The 17,249-nt window shown below is 42.8% G+C and overlaps 1 protein-coding gene across 10 annotated transcripts in view; it reads right to left on the bottom strand.

Moving 5' to 3' along the window:
• The window catches only part of LOC100705667 (RNA binding fox-1 homolog 3), a 422,442-nt gene that overhangs the window by 325,009 nt on the left and 80,184 nt on the right, over positions 1-17,249 (bottom strand). For 9 of the 10 annotated variants that reach the window (XM_025906459.1, XM_025906468.1, XM_025906465.1 and 6 more), the window contains one exon: positions 5,707-5,793. The gene's annotated coding sequence lies outside the window, so the exon portion shown is untranslated. Of the gene's footprint in view, positions 1-5,706; positions 5,794-9,492; positions 9,512-17,249 lie in introns of those variants that run through there. The other variant, XM_025906464.1, reaches the window with a different exon arrangement.

The following is a 17,249-nucleotide window of genomic DNA, read 5'->3' as shown; positions in this document are numbered from 1 at the left end:
ACTGTCCACAGTACACTGACATTATGCTACAAAATGACTAAAAAGGCTTTGACATACAACTGGAAAGTGTAACCACAGCAAAGATGTTGGCGGCTAGGTTTGATCGTTTTTATTTCTTCATTTTTTAAAGTACTTCCTGTAATCTACAACAATTGTTTCATACTGTAACAAATATCAAAGTACAGGGGTGGATAAGTGAATTTACTGTAACACTGTCAGCTGTCTTTATAACTGCTATTTCAGCCTTCCTGTTGTAATTTCCATAAACAGTTTATTGTTGTAAATTATAGTAATGCACTGTAGTCACTCTGTGTGTCACCACCTCTGTACCCTGAATAAGCTTCTTCTGTTTCTCATTTTGTCACTACTTCCTGCTCCACATGGTAAAAACATTCAGCACAATGCATTCTTATCAGCCAGGCTGAAGGTGAACACTGGCTGGATGTGATTACCACTACAGTGGTCTCAGTCAGGGTAGACCTTTGTTATGTTAGCTACATGTACATGGTCACTGAGATTTCAACTCATCCAAGATTTTTAGTAGCTACACCTGTGGCATCAATTTCAAACTCCTAAGTTGTTTCGTTCTTGAGTTCTTGCATTTACAAACTTGTCAAATGTGTCTATGTCGCCTGCCCGGCAGCAACACGACGGGACCCCGTCGGCCTTTTATGGCTGAGGGGTGAAAACATTCTCAGTTATTCAGTAGGTGAATGCACCACACAATACTTCTAAATTTAGAATTTCAACTTAAACATTTACACCTTTGAACAAATTAATCCAGAGCTGTTTATAATCTGAGCAACAACTTTCTTGGTTTACTTAAATATTTAAACCGATCAATAATTTCACATTGTTTGCTAAATGAGGTAGTTTAGCAAACAATGTGAAAAATAATGTGAAAAAAGTGTGTGCCACAATAACTGAAACAGAAGAAAATTAAAGTACTAAGAGTTCCATATAAAATAAAAACGCCTGATTTTTTGCAATGTTTCTTAGCTGCAGGAAAACAAGATTTGATGAACTTTGAGACGCCAGATGCAAAACTTAATTTTTGGTCAAAAATAACAAAAATAAGGTTCTTGCTGTTGGTGAGGGAGGCGATGAAATGACTGATGGTCTCAGGACCAAACACAGGAACCTCAGCTTTGCCAGGATTAAGAGGGAGGAAATTTAAAAACATTCACTTATTAATGGCTGTAAAGCATTCATCGTGGTTAGAGAGGCTGTTTATGTCGTTTATGCAAAAACGGCACTAAATTAACAATATTGGTAATTACCCCAAACATTTTTTTAATATCCGTAATGGTTGATCCACCAGTATGCATTTCAAATTTACAGTAATACAAAAAAGCAGAAAACATAGTGGAACATATTATTAGGTTTTTTTTTTATATTAAGATGCAAAATTACAGTTATTTCCTTACATCCTGAACCGAAAATTTAATTTAAGTGGATGAATGTTATGCTTGATTAATTTCTGACTTCTCAGAGAAGTCTAGAGCTTCAAAATTGGGTTTTAAAAATGCAAATTCAGCACATCATTCACTTAATAAACAGCAACATCGGGTTTTTGCTTTGTGTGTACATATATATATATATATATTGAGAGAGAGAGAGAGAGAAAGGGAGAGAGAGAGAGAGGGAGAGGGAGAGAGAGAGAGAGAGGGGGGGGGGGGGCTCAGTTACAAAAACAGTAGTTCAGGAATGACTGGAATAAATTGACCAGTGTTCTTTATAAGATGTTTTACAAGCAAATGGTAAATGCTTAATGTGTGTAAAAGTTAGAATTATAAATGTGACATTCTAAATGGCAGCATGGTATCACCTAATACTGCTGCATTCATTTCAGAGTAGAGCTTAGCATGATGTACTTCCAGCAATCGACACCTAACCCAGGCGAGCTGAATTCGAGAGGTGGAGGATAAACCGGTTTGATTTGGGTAACAGCATGTTCTTCCCTCCTTATCTTACTCTAAACAAGGATCACAGCATTTTAATCCTTCTAATTATTTTGTTTAATAACGTGTACAGTAATGAGCAGTCAGTACGGGAACAGGGGACAATAACTGCAGACTATAAAGATTGTTACATTTTTTACTTATTATTGTTGACTTATTATATTTGACTTACATATTAAAGAGCTTCCTTGGAAAGGGAAGAAATGGCTTTTGCTCTAATTTTTCCAATTTCTCCAAAGTGAATATGAGCTGGTTCATTTAGCCGTTTAGTCATAGCAACAGGAATTTACAATCACACCAAGGCTGCACCTGAAAGGCTTAATCAAAAATAAGACGATAATGAAAGCACTGCTAGCACTGCCACAATACCTCGTCCTCTAATGTCAACCTCAGGTGCGCAGACAATGTTTCGACCGGTTTAATCAAACTCAGAGTGTTGACTCCTTCGGCCTAGATCCTGAAGATAATACTGCTGAAAATCAGGAGCACCAATTGTACCAAACGCTCTTTCAATCTCTTTCCCAGAAACCTTGAAAACTACTTGTTGGAAATGAACACCACGAAGCTTCAACAATTCAGCAAGTTTTCAGAGAGGAACAAAACTGAAAACATAAATGGCGCTTGTGCTCAGCTTCATGTGTTGTTTGACTGTAGACGAGCCAGCGCTCAGCAAAAGTGACAGGAGATGTGAGGTGTTGTGACTCCTCACCTGCCACCAAAACCTCTACCCCGGCAGAATGACAAAACACAAGCCCTCAAACGCCCGCAGGACAACTTAACTACTTCTGAGTCGAACTTTAGTTCCAGAGACTTGTCTCTTCCTATTCTGTGAAATCAATGTGATTGCAAACCAACTAAATATGAACATTAACGAAGAACACTTGTAAACCTACACTAAAGACCAAAGCAGGAAACCTGTTAGGCTCCAAACGCTACCAAAGCGAAGGAGGAAGAAGCCAAATACATTCCCCGCATCCTTCCACCCGGGAGATCAGCCTTTGCACCTGTGACCAGGTAAACTTTCCACACAGTCGTTAATGGACACAGCGGCTGTTGTTTACTGAAGACTCCCCGCAGAGGAGACTAGCTGACCCATGTCTGCAACCGGTGAGTGGTACAAATGGCAAACATCTCTTGGAGTCATTATTTATGCAGGAATGCCCTTGGGAGTCTTTGCACTTGTTTACACAGTCACGGCACAGTCCATTCATGACGGCTCCGAGTAAATGAGCCGCTTGCTACCAATTTGTCCTGGACGACGAAGCTTTGGGGCTCTACTACCCACGGTTACTTTGACGCGGGTGTGTGTGTGTGTGTGTGTGTGTGTGTGTGTCGGGGTATGGAAAAGAGGTTAACGCAGCACTGCTGTACTGTTGGGAACCGACCCGGAACTACGGACACAAAAGTCCCAAGGGTATTAGGAAGCACAGTGTCACATTTGGAAATAAATGAGAGAAGGGTTTTTTCAAGAAGAACGCCACGGACTTTCACCTTTGAAATGGGCTGTTTGTTTGCCCGAGGACGGGGACAGTGGTCAAAGTTAGTGAGCACCGCCTTTCACATAAAACCAGAACCAAGGCAGGAGTTTTATGGAGGTTGAACTCAAAGGCAAAGTAAAGAAAAAGTGAGTGCAGCACGATGTTCGGGGAACCGGTGTAACTTTGCTTACAATAAAAGTGACAAGAGCGGTGTGTGCGTGGCAGAGATAGAGATAGAAATGGCGGCGTTACGTTACTTTTCTTTTAAAAGAAACTGTATTAAAACAGTCGTTTTAGCAGAAAGATGGCTTCCTTTAAGGTGTAGATACCTTCATATGTAGAACAAATGAGCAAACAATGCAGTTTTACGGACGTCCAATCAAACAAATAAAACCATCAATATCTGTGTTAAATTGTTATTTAAAACCACGGCTACGGTCTCAAAGTTTAGGCTGTCGTCTAATGAAGAAATGTATACACCCAAAAATAATACTGTGGACTAACAAGCACAAAGTTTTACATGTACTTAACCAAAGGCTAAATGAACCCGTTTAATGAAGCAAAGTGGAGGCATATTGTACTGATGACCTCATGCATTCTGCAGTAATGAGAAACCTACACAATCATTTTATTCTCAAACTTTTTCCCGTACAGCCACACGCCACAATTAAACAGAAAACCGTTCAACAAAAAGCGACGTCAAAACGCGAACCTCCTCCAACTCTATTAATAACATAAAGGCATTAAACGCGGCTCATTGCTGTTTTTTTAAACTGTGCGTGTTCAAAAGCGTTTTTAAAGATACTCCACCCCCGACTGAGGACACGTGCGTGTTTTTACTTTGAGTCTAAATTTGCGTGCATTCGATTTGTGGTTGAAAAAGACAGAAAGAACCAAAAGGAACGAATTCAATTAAGCGTAAAGTACTGAAGGCTAAATGACTCCCCCTATAGTTCTCAGGATTTCATCCAGCGAAACAGCAAAAAGGGGAAGAAATGTGTTTAACAGGGAGGCAGAGCGGCTGAGAGAGAGAGAGGGGAAAGAAGCGATGGGATAATTTAACAAGCTTCCTCCTAAACCACTCCAAAACCTCCAGAGTTTAATTGCTGGGAGGCAACATTATCCCTAGCAACACTGTGTCTGTCTCTTGGCTGGGATTCGGTGGGTACCTGCTGTATCCACTCCCCGCACAATACAGCGCCCACTGAGCCATATAATCCTCTCAGGCCCTCCTCTTCTGGAGAACCACATTCAATCTCTTTGTGACACGGGAAAATCTCCTCTTCTCCATTTTTTGTCAAGGTACGTGCTTCAAATAAGTCCAATCAGTAGGTGCCGTTATGTGTGCACAATGCTACGGGGAGCCGCAGAGGAAGGGAAAACAGAAAGGAAGAGTTAAATAAAAAGACGTTTGATTTGCCGCTGTGAAATTTGGGGCTACTTTCCATTCCTCTGCGGAGCTCCCTGGAGCAGCCATATTTCTGTTTATGTTTAAATGTGAATCAGTCAGATGGGCTGTTGGGTTCCTGCTGAATCATCCCACTCTCCCCTCAGAAAGCAGGAGGTTACTTTTGAACCAGCTGCCTTGTAGGAGAAAACAAGAAACCGACGCCACTTTCTTCCCGACTCCTCTTTCAAGTTGCCCTTGAAAAGAAAATTACGACAACGGCTTTGATGCAACGCAGACATGCTTCGACATATTCTCCATAAGTGCAGACACAAACTACATTATCATTCCAATGAGTTTGTTCGGATGTCTTTTAAGTGTCTGAGTATTGCACAAGCCGGCGAGAGAAAAGCTTTTTTTTTTTTTTAAACAGAACATGGAAACGGTGGCTCATTACGCGAAATGGCAAAAGAAGAAAAATGGTTCTTCGCTGTCCACTGGTTTGTGACTTAAGTCAATATAGCACTTGGAGACCTGCAAGAGTGTTTTTAATGAAAACATGTGGTACGTAATGAGAAATTATAAAGGTGGCGTTCCGAAGAACATTTCTATGATTTATTAATTTTAACAAATGACGACCTTTACTTTCCAGATTTGGTTCCCCATGAGCAAATACAACTTTTTCTTTAAGGCACAAACGCTCATTCTTTTTCCTTTATTGTATATTTTCTGATTAATTTCCAGATGATGACAGCGGCACATAATCCAGTTTATGCCTAAATATAGCTTTGCATCTTTTGCTGGCTACAGATGCCAAAATGTTGCATTTGTGTTCAATAAATCTGTTTTTAATACGAATGTCTTGCAGAAATCATCCTACCTGTCAAAGAGGGTGGAGCTCGGAGGTGTCGGTAAGAGGAGAAATCACTTGTTGTTGCAGAAGTCCAATGGTTATACCAGTCCCTTACTGCAACAAAATAAACAGGCAGAGTTAGATCTGGGGATCATTGGTAACATCCTTTATATTTCATCCCATAAATCTAACTGCAGCTTGTGTAGAAATAATGCATGTACAGATTCTGCTCAGTTATTGTCCTTTTAGTTCATATGGACCCATAACTAACCAGAGAAAGGTCAGAAAAGCTTAATTGCTCTGGGTGGAGTTAATTGCTTTGCTACCAGTTCAAATAAATAAACTAAAAGAAATTAATAAATAAATCATCACAGTTTTCCTATTCTGCCTTCGGCTCTCAGCCCCAAGACCAATGTACCCACTTAACATGAAAATATGAAACATGTAGTTGACTTTTTCCTCTTAAAATTGTTTAAAGTCGCAGGTTTTTATTTAGAAAAAGGTGATTTGGTAAATAATGTGGGATTGATATGTTGTTTACCTTCCTCCGCCCCACGAACAAGAAAAGAGGGAACGACTCGGTGCTCATGATAATTTAGTAACACTTCTCAGAGCTCTGTGGTACAAAGGACATATCAGATGCACACACACTCGAGAAACAGAATTTCTCCACATTTCCCACAAACTTTCCTCACTAAATGCTACAATGTAAAAAGAAGAAGAAGAAGAGGTTGCTAACAACGGGATAAAGTATCTGCACTCGGCATCTGCACTGACCAGCTGAACTTTAATGCAGCTGTTCGCATCCTTAAAAAGATCCAACGCTGCTGCGGGAAATAAGACAGTGAGGTGGAAGGTTAGCTTGTAATCCACAACACATAGTTGAGGTCGGCCACGCTGGCATCGATTCCTTATGAAAATTGTAATGGGCTCGAGCTCGAGCAGCACAACCCAACAAATACAACTGCGAGGCTTCGGCTCATTTGTAGTCAGGCCACGGAGGTCGTTTCTGAAATGTTTGTCAAAAACGTGGTCAGCTGCTCAGCTCCCACTCGCCGCTCTGTTTTTGCAGAATTTGTAGCATTGTGACGGCCGCAGCGCTAAGCCAACACGGCGAGCGTTTTAAGGAACGTTAGATGATATAAATTGTCAGTAATGAGGCACGGGGGACGGCATCCGTGACCTGAAGAGGTCGGCCATAACGTTCTGCCTCGCAGCTGAATAAAATGCATCCTGAGCGCAATTTAACAGCCTTAACATGAGCAGGTACATACGGAGAGACAAGCAGAGGTCCGAGAGGGCGCTGCGCTCGTCGCAGAGGTCACGCGCAAAACAACAGCGATACACAAACACTGCTGACAAGGGAAGAATGTGACGACTGAGCACTGTAAAATGTATGAAGAAATGGATGGAAGGGTCATTTTACTGAGCAGCACCATTAACATCGCTGCCCTTGTCTGAAATTAAGCTCGGATCAGTCACTCACACGTGCGCACGCACGCACACACGAGCGCACGCGCACAAAGAGCAGCAGTTTTTACATTTCTCCTCTTTTCGCCCTCACAGAAGGAGAGGTCGACATTTTAACTGCAGCGGCGAGGAGATGGCTTCCTTTCACCTTGACGGGCATATAATGAACATTTTTCATTTTGAGCTTAGCTTCACTTACAGAGTCAGTCAGCTATTTTCTCTTTGAACCCTTTTTTTCTCCCTTCCTGACATTTTCCTCTGTGGTTTTGCCAGGATGATCTTCACAGTAAATTTGTGCCCCTTTTAAAGAAATAGGTTACATTTCTGTTGATTTCTTTTCTTTGCATTTTTTTTTAACCCCACAGAGCTCATTTCCATAAAGGTCCCCATACAACACAAACACGCCTGCGGTAAAGCATGAGACACAAACAATATGCTAATCACACCTTTTTCAATTAGAACCTGGGTATCTATGAAATCCATATTATTGCTTATTTATTTAGCCTTTTGTAAATAAATAAATGGGATTTTTGAAACAACAGAATAAAACATATGACTGTGCCTATGAAGTACGTAAGGTAGGTTAGGAAGGGAAATACACCAGTGCACAGAAGCACACAGAGAGGTTAGATCAGGGGAATAAAAAAAGGCACAAACGAGACAGAGTTTGCAGATTGACAGACTTCTGCACAAAGACACTGATCTCATTGACCTCTTTCCACAATTTAAGAACTTCTACTGTAGCTTTACACTGTGTCCCGCTACAACAACAGTTAGCACTGTGCTGTCTATAATATAAACTCAGAGCATAATCATTTCAGCCGTTTCATTGTTATCATTCTGTTATTTTAGCGCCTCTAGTGCAATCTCCACAAGTTCATTACTGCTAAATATAACTTTACGTTGACTGTCCATGTGACCCGTCCTGAATTATGAGACAATATCAGTCGTGGTGTTTCTGCATCCGATACCAAGTAAATACTGTCAATAAATAAGGTGGATGTGTCATTGAATCAATTAAGTTTCATGACCTTAAGTGCTTTTTGTGATGTTTTCTTTTTTATTATTAAATAGTTAAAACTCAGGACATATTTATGACAAAGTTTATAATTAAATAGAAAATGAATATTATCAATCTTAAATAAAAAGTGCACACAAACCAGTAAAGAAATTAAAACAAACAAGTACTGTTGAGAAACTATAATACAAAAGTTACAATTAAAACAACAACAAAAACAACTGCTAAAAATATAAATAATATGTAAACAACTTAACAACCTTCAAAGCATCTAAGTCGTGTCACGTGACGGCGCAACATCTAAACACAAGAGGGGGGGGGGGTGCAAAGTGTGCCTGCTCTGCGCCGACACAGGAGTGGCGAGTCCGGCGACCTGGCTGTTTCGTCTTTGCTGAAACCACAGCACTGCAAACGAGCGGCACTTAAAGTAAAGAATCGATCTCACCAGGCTGGTATCGATCCGATACCGATGCTGACTTGGTATCAATACAATCGATATCGATCCTCCCACCACTAAATATCAGCTTTTTGAAATGCACGGTGGCAGGAACGCCTTTTTGAACAGTTTAATGACCGTGCCGAAAAGGAAGCCGAGCTGGAGGTGATGGCATTGATAGCTAAATCCTGACACTGCTGTAGTGCCATGCAAAAAAACTGAAAAGCCCACTGTCACGTCTGCTGAGGGAGACAGCGTCAGACGACGGAGGCAGAGTGAGCTGAAGGACAAAGAATGAGCTTGCACAAAGCTATAAACAAAAGCTAATTTAGACCGAGAGAAACAAAACTTAAAGTGGGGTAAACTAAGCATTACATATCACCTGAAACCTGGAAACATGCTGGAGGAAGCAAACCACAATACTCTAAGACAGGACACAGGACTGTCAAAATAAAACAGGAAACACACAAACATAGAAACGAGATTAACTAGACCTAACGTGGAACACAGGGGAGGCACATTAACAAAACCCAAAGACTAGAAATCACCCAAAATACTGAGGAATAACTAAATGAGCTAAAAATACAGACTAAACCATGAGAAATCACTAAATGACAGAACATTAAATAATCAAACCAGACCCAGGACCGTGACACCCACATTAAACATCCACAATAATCAAAGTCTGAACACAAAACAACAGAAATAATCACCACAACAACACAATTATTACTTGGAACTTGCCATATTATTGTTATTAATAATAGTTGTACAGTCTTAATATTGTTTCAGCTGTGTGAAAATATTTCCTGTCATGTAAGATGAGCAAAATCACCACAAAGATGGAAAAACAAGCACAAAAGCTTATATTATACATGACCCAGCCCACCTTGAGGAAATACAGTTCACTGGTGGGAGTGTGGAACGCATTCTCATCCCGACACCATCAAATGCCTCCGTTCTGTCACAGAGATACGAGTTATCCTGGGAGCAATTAAATAATAAGTGATAACAGCTTGTGTCCAGTTTAGCAGCTCTCTGTCATTAGTCTCCTTTTCATTCACATTTTTCCCTCGTCTTCATTCACTGCTTGGCTCTGCTAAGGCGCTAAAAACTACTTTTTTTGGTTCACAATATTAATCCTGCACGCTGAAAAATGACGCTTACAGTGTCTTTAAATGTGACGCTAAGGGCCGCTTTACAAGGGAAGTGAGGAGCATCTAACTATTGCCATAAACCCGGTGCGTCACGGCACCGGCGCCAAAGGACACCTTGTGCCTGTCTGCGAGATGCCAGCGGCTTTGACAAAACAGCACTATTTTACACCCTGGGAACGAGAGCAGGCTGGATCGCGAAATGTTCTGGTTCAGTGAAAACTCATTGCATGCATCTTATAACCTCAATTAGAGAAAGAAATGAGAAAAGAGCAAACCCCTCCATACCCGAGAGAACATACAAAAATGATTAATTATCCTCGAACTCAAACTGTAAACTCTTATAATGATTTCAGGACCAAAAATGCTAAACGCACCGACGTAACAAAAACAAGCCTGTCCAGAAAAACCCTGACTTGTATTCAAAAGGCAAAACGAGGGCCACACACACACGCGTGCACACACACTCCCGTGCCCACATTTGGCCACACAGGGGGGGCTGGCAGGGTGCATTCCAAGACAGCTGGTGAAAAGCGGGTGCGCTCTGGCTGCTAGAAGGAGCAGATTCAGGTGACATCTGTGCCTCCTGTTGCAGCGCAATAGTAGAAACACTAAAAGTGAATTACAACATTAATGATAGTACTCTGCAAGCTGTCGTTCCATATTACGCATCCATTATTCCTTGCATGGGTACTCAAAGGCATCGTGAAGGAATGGGACCGTCCCTCCCACCCCACCCGCCACCCCACCCGCCACCCACCTCGCTGTGAAAAGGAGCAGTTTATGAAAGGATTGTTGGTTTATGGAGTAGCACCTTCTCCTGCTACTCCACGTCACCACATGGCAAGGTGCTGACTGGATGACTGATTCCCTTTCTCTCCATTTCCATCCCTCACTTCATCTTTCGAGCAAGCACCCTCCCACCTCTGACCCCACCCCACCCCACCCTCCTCCCCCCTTCATGGCACTGTCGCTGCTATTTCAAACAACATTTGTTTGATCTTGCCGCCCTCTACAGTTGAATGAAATCAATCTGGGAGAGATGTCATGTGTGAGCAGAAATGATTGGCCACAAGAATACCATGTATTGGAGAACATGGACCCCGTGCCCTCTTCCTCACAGGCTGGTTGACGCATGGGTGCAGGCAAACACACGGAGTGGCCGGCGCATGCCTGATAGGCATCACACAGACATCTCAGAGCTGTCACCCATCCCCAGACTTTCAATAACTTCAAATCCCCTGAAAACTTGGAGAATAAAGGCAGAGTCGATCACTCATAGCTCCCCTTCTTCTCTTCAGGGAAATAACAGCTGAAGGAGAAAAACAAAGTCAGGATCCCATCCTCTCCGGCAGAAAAGCACTAACATCCCCGGAGGACATGAGGAGAACACTTCTTTCATCATTCCCGTTAAGACACAATAAAAAAAGATTCATTTAAGATGTTGTGACATAAATAGAAAGCAGGTATGAGCCAGCTCTATGGGAGGATCAATGGTAATCAAAGGTGGATTTTTAAGAATAAAGAAAGCCAGATGAGAAAGTAAAGTCGGAGGTGGCGATTGTATCGCCAACACGGCGACGCGGCGCTCATGCCGGCCTACGCATTTCTATAGGCGTATTTGTGTAATTTGGATTTGTGCCATGCAGGATCGGATCGCGGGTGCTCCCTGCACAGCGTCGGCACATCCAACCACAGCTCTGCGCCGCTCACTGTGCCTGTGATTTCTTCATTCAGGAGAGAGTGCCACAAAATGTGTTGTACTTGAAGTGTTTTACAATTATCAGCTGATTATATCAGCCGCATTAGCATATTAAAAGGAAGACTACTTGAACACACAGATAATGTCTGAGTGTTGAAAATAATTTCCCCACTCATTATCAACGGCAGGCACTGAGCTCTGGGAAGGGAAATGTCGATAAATACCCGTAAACCTTTACTGTGTAAATAACAACAATTACGCAGAAATTAGATCAGGCTGTGCTGGTGAAAAGGGAGATAATTCTAATTAAAAACGTGCATATATCTGGGCAAGAAAGCATAAAGCTTTGAATCTATCTATAGGAGTGAATTATTATTCGCTCAAGTGTGGAAAACTTTTGAGCTGTTCACAAGCTGTCACTAAACCAAATCATTACAACGTTTTTCTCCCCACCCCACCCGCCGAAAGCAGCCTTCAGTTTTGCTTCAGACTTATTCAGAAAGTGCAGTGTTCCCATCACAGTAAAAGGCACAGATAGAACATCAATACTTAATAAAAATAATGACTTTATGTGCAAAGTAATTAAATAACAACTGCAAACTTGTGCAGCCTTTATATGATGTGTTTATCCGTAATCCCCCTGAAGCTTTAACTTTGAAACGTTGTTAAGGTGGACTGCCCCTGTTTGATGTGCTCTTGCTTTAATTTTGAAAAGCGGACGGGTTAGGCAGCACACTGGTGCAGTGGTTAGCACCATCTCCTCACGGCAAGAAGGTGCTGGGCTCCGTGTGCAGTTTGCATCTTCTCTCTGTGTCTGAAGACATGCATGAGGTTAACAGGTGTCTCTAAATTGGCTGTAGGTTTAATGTAAGCATGAAAGTGTCTGTTCAGGGTGTTCCCACCCACTCAATCTATGACAGCTGGGACTCTGGATAGGGAACTGGATATGTGGAGGGAAATTTAAGGCTGGATTAATGGATTATACTTCTTTAGAGCACTGCTAACTTGTGACCAACTAACTGTACGGTCATTCTCTGTGACAGGTTTTTAAAGCTATGGCCTGACCTAATATTTCCTTCTGTATTTACCTGCCAAGGTGATGGTACTGCATGAGACAAGTGCCTTTGTTTGGCTATCTGTCCACCTCTGTGTGAGCAAAATCTACCAAGCTGAAACCGGGTGGAGCGTTAGAGCGCGGGGAAGGGAAGAAGCCATTAAGATTTGGTGGAGATCTGGGTGACTTCCCTCTAAAACTGTGAGATAGGGCACTGGATTGGCCTCGGTGGAGGACTCGCTCTCAATTTTCTCTCTCTAACCCAACTTTAAAATGTCCTGGTTTATCTGAACAACATGAAAAAGATAAGTAGCTGAAAGCAGCGAGCGTTTGGTGTTGTTTTTTCATAAATGACGTATAGAATTACTTGTTTTTTGACATCAAATATGCATGTAAATGTCGATGTGTCTCAGCATCACTGTGACTGCAAGCAGTGCCCTTTTTCTTTACCCAGATACATTACCACAATTATACACCCTGCCTATGAATATTTGACGTGATTGCACAACATACTGCAGGAGATCTCATCGTACGTCGAGATGCAGTAGAAGGTAGACCACGATGATGATTGGCACTGGCTAATTAAAATCCCGGGCAGGACATTTTTTGTGTAAAAATATGCAATGATTTATATGAATGACATATCGGTGGCTTTCTGTCAGAGACGGAAAAGAAATTCCTGCCTTTTGATGTAAAATAAAATAGAATAAAATGTCGCGTCTCGTTTCATGACTGGAATCCTGCATTCTCACGCTGGAGCTCTGTCCTCTGTTGTTGGGCAGCTGAACGTGCACGTGGATGGGAAGGAGACTCAATGTCATGTAATTCATCAGGGTCCCTGTTTTTGTTCATAGTGCTGTCAAAGAGTTTTCATAAGCAAAAATCTCAGCACTGGGAGGAGAAATTTTGAAGTTATTAACATTTCTAAACGACCGTCGTAGCCTCCCTGCATGTATGCTATGGTCATTTTGTGATGTTTTACCCGTTTGAAGTCTTGTGATGCCTTCAAGTGTTGAGAAATATTTAGTTTGACAATGGTAGGTAGATTTCTTCCCACTTTTTCCCCCCCTGAATTCCACCACCACCGGCACTGTTAATCAATACACACTTTTCTTGCCCTTTTCCTCCTCCGTACACATATCTCCCTGTCTGACCAAACTGGCAAATTTGTGCTCTTAATCAGCTTGCCTGCCTTGTCTCTTCACTGGAGGCTGGCGACACGCTTCCCTTCCCCCTTAATTCCCCGGCTCTCAACAGACAGGCACGCTGATTAACATGCACGCCCAGGTAGGAGCTCCCTCCAACACAACCCCGCTGCCCACCATTATCCCCGCTACTCAATAGCACCCATCTCAATGCACATCTGTCGAGCTGCTGCATCCACACTCCTTAATTAGCTTTACAACTTTCCCCTCCACTCCTGGATAGAAAATAAGGGATAAATTTGTGGCCAGCGCACAGATGAAACGAGGGAGGGAGAGCGGGAGACAAAGAGGGAGGAAGACATATGCTGAATGCTGAGATGGAAGATGAAATGGACTGTGCGTTCGAGAAAGGTGGCAGCGTCCGACGAGATTCACATCAATTCCCGTCGTGCCTTTGCTGCGGCGTCACCAGGAAACCCTGTCCACCTTGCTTCTGTGCTACCGTGCCTCCACCCGGAGGATATTTCCCTATCAGCATGTGCCTTATCTTATCTCTCCAACATCGATTCCCCCTTTGCGCCTTTTGAGTTGCTCCTCATAGACTGTTTGAAAGCTGCTCAGACTCCCCTTTGATTCTCATCCCCCTCCACCGCTGTCACCACCGTCGTCTGCCCCAACGCCAGCAATGAAGGTGGTGTTTCTTACATTCGAGTTGGTGCTGTGGTTGATGCTAATCCACCACACCAGCACGGTATGTTTGTCTGTAGCTTGGGAAAAAAAACAAAGAAGTAGGCAGTGAGGAAGAAGAGGCATCCAATTAATATGAAATTGTCTCCAGAAGTCAATAAGGTTTTAGTTCCACTTGAGTGTGTCTAAATACGCAGAGTAAGGCTAATTATAATCCCATGGAGTATTTATACTATTTACGCTTTGCCCCTGTCATTACGACAGGCTGTAATCCCGTTGTGAGCATGTGCTGATGAGCCTTATGCCAGTTGCCAAAAATACTTAAGCTCGTTTCCCATTCCTGAAGGCACAGGCAACTATGTTATGCACAAACAATGTGAAATTAATCACCGTTACTATGGCGATGAGCATCGAACAATATCATAATCAGTGCTGCCATCAAGAATGTAGTTTCAATCCAGAGGGGCAAAGGTTGCTGTGGAAAGAAGAACAATGAGCTATTTTAGTCAATCTGCTATTCCACGTACATGGCAGCTTCATTAGAACTACCCACTGCGTGCATAACCTTCTGCAGGCCTCCTACCAATCGTCTCCAGTATTAGAAATACTAATCTCCTATGTGTATTTCACCCTCCATCCTTCCTTCCATCCAGCAATTATGCCCCCCGCCATCAAAAGCCATCAAAACAGTAATTTCACTTTTTCACAGGCAGGCTTTTCACATTTCCTTCCGTGAAAGGCCTGAATCATCCCCTTATCTCCATGGCTATTACACAGTGTGCATGAGAGTGAAAACAATGGGTTCGCCGTGATGAGATCATGGCACTTCATTTCTCCGAGGCCACTCCGGTAGACACAAAGACAATCTACCAGCAGCAAGGAGGACGGGGACGGTGAGGGCCACAGGATTTCTCGGTCACTGAGCGCGGGGCTGTGAGGCAGGTCATCCCCAGTAATAAGAGAGGGAAGAAAACGGAGAGGAAGAGGAGGGGGGGGGAAATGTGATGGCAGTCGTGGTGAAGGGTCTCACAGCCTCAGCGGAGGCTTTTGAGGCCCTGAAACCAAGGTCAGTGACTGGAACTCAGACTCGAATCCTTTATTCCTACTTGTGTACGGAAACTCTCGAAGGACTGAGCGGTGCTGCTGCTGTATGAGCCCTGTGCTGTTTGTGAGGTGGAGACTTGCAGAGAGGGTACAGAGAAAGAAGGAGCGAGTGCTCGTCTGAAGAGGACATGGCAGAGTGAAGTGACAGGCCTGGGGATGGAGGAAGAGGCTGGAGTTGCAGGAAAAGACAAGCTCACCAGTGACTAAAGCAGCAGGTCTGAGATCCACAGTCCCTGCACTCTCCCTCTCTCTCTTTTGGCTGGAGCCATCTCACGTTCTCCAATTCTTCCTAATCTGTCATCATTCCAGGGTTTATTCTGAAAGCCCTGGAGAACATACAGTGGTGTGAAAAAGTGTTTTCCCATCAAGCACGTTTAAATATTAGACAAAGATAATACAAGTCAACACAAAATGCAGTTTCTAAATGAAGGTGTTTGATATTAAAGAGTAAAAAAATCCCCCGTGTGAAAAAGTGATTGCCCCCTAAACCTAATAACTGGCTGGGCCGCCCTTAGCAGCAACACTGCAATCATTTGCAATAACTGGCAATGAGTCTTTCACAGTGCTGTGGAGGAATTTTGGTCCACTAATCTTTGTAGGATTGTTGTTATTCTGCCATGTTGGAGGAGTTTTCAAGCATGCATCGCTTTTTTAAGGTCATGTCACAGCGTCTCAATCGCCTTTGGAGCCTAGGCCGATCCAAAGTCTTCATTTTGTTTTTCTTAAGCCATTCAGAGGTGGACTCGCTGGTGTGTGTTGGATTACTGTCCTGCTGCAGAACCCAAGTGCGCTTCAGCTTGAGGTCACAAACAGATTGCCGGACAGTCTCCTTCAGGATGTTTTGGTAAACAGCAGAATTCATGGTTCCATTGACCACGGCAAGTCTTCCAGGTCCTGAGGCAGCAAAATAGCCCCAAATCATCACATGACCACCAACATATTTTACTGTTGGTATGATGTTCAGTTTCTGATATGCTGTGGTACTTTTACGCCTGATGTAACGGGACACAAACCTCCCAAAAACTTCTGAGGTGTCCAAATTCATAGGCTGCATCCTCCTGAGGACCCGGCCTTCGTAGTCTACGTGGGCCGGGTGAAATTGGACGGTCTAGCCTTCAGTTTTGCGTCACCGCTGTCTCGGTGGAGTTTAATAAACTCGGCCGTCTGCTCCTTGCTATGTAAAATATAACAGGACACTGGAGTAAACTCTCGACCATCTCACACTTCTGTTTAATCAGTTTTCTGTTTGATGCTTGTTCAGCTGTGTGAAAACTATAAAACTTTAATCTCAGCCAAACTGATTTACTCACGAACAAATAAAACACTGAAAAGCCAAACAATAACGTTTTTAAGTTATCAAAGTGACTTATATATCATGTTTAACCTGAGTAGCGAAAGACGGCGGTGGGTTTGAAAACGATGTGAGTTCACTGTTCTCGCCCCGGCTACTTATCGAGCCGGTGGGTAACAGACGTCTCCAAAAACGTTGGAGCACTTTTGCAAATATGTGATGTCTTGATAAACTGAGCAGATATTTGAAGTTTACACAGCTACATTCTCACCTGAAAATATCTTAAAAGGTTTTTTTTGTGACCAAGAAAGATTAATAAGAGTAATATTAAAACTAATTAGCTGCCGCCATTGTTGGAAACTGGAACTGGCTGGGCTGCGCTATGAATTCTGGGATAACGTGGGCCACGACGGATAAATCCTTCAAATCTGGGGAAAAGGAGGACACATTTTTTGGCTGCATTTGGAGAAGTCTATGAATTTGGACAGCCTTCGTCGCATCGCTGTGAT

Source organism: Oreochromis niloticus, linkage group LG4, assembly GCF_001858045.2.
Source record: "Oreochromis niloticus isolate F11D_XX linkage group LG4, O_niloticus_UMD_NMBU, whole genome shotgun sequence".
NCBI lineage: Eukaryota > Metazoa > Chordata > Actinopteri > Cichliformes > Cichlidae > Oreochromis > Oreochromis niloticus.
Note: the sequence above shows the minus strand (reverse complement) of the source record. Positions and strands in the feature narration are given on the sequence as shown.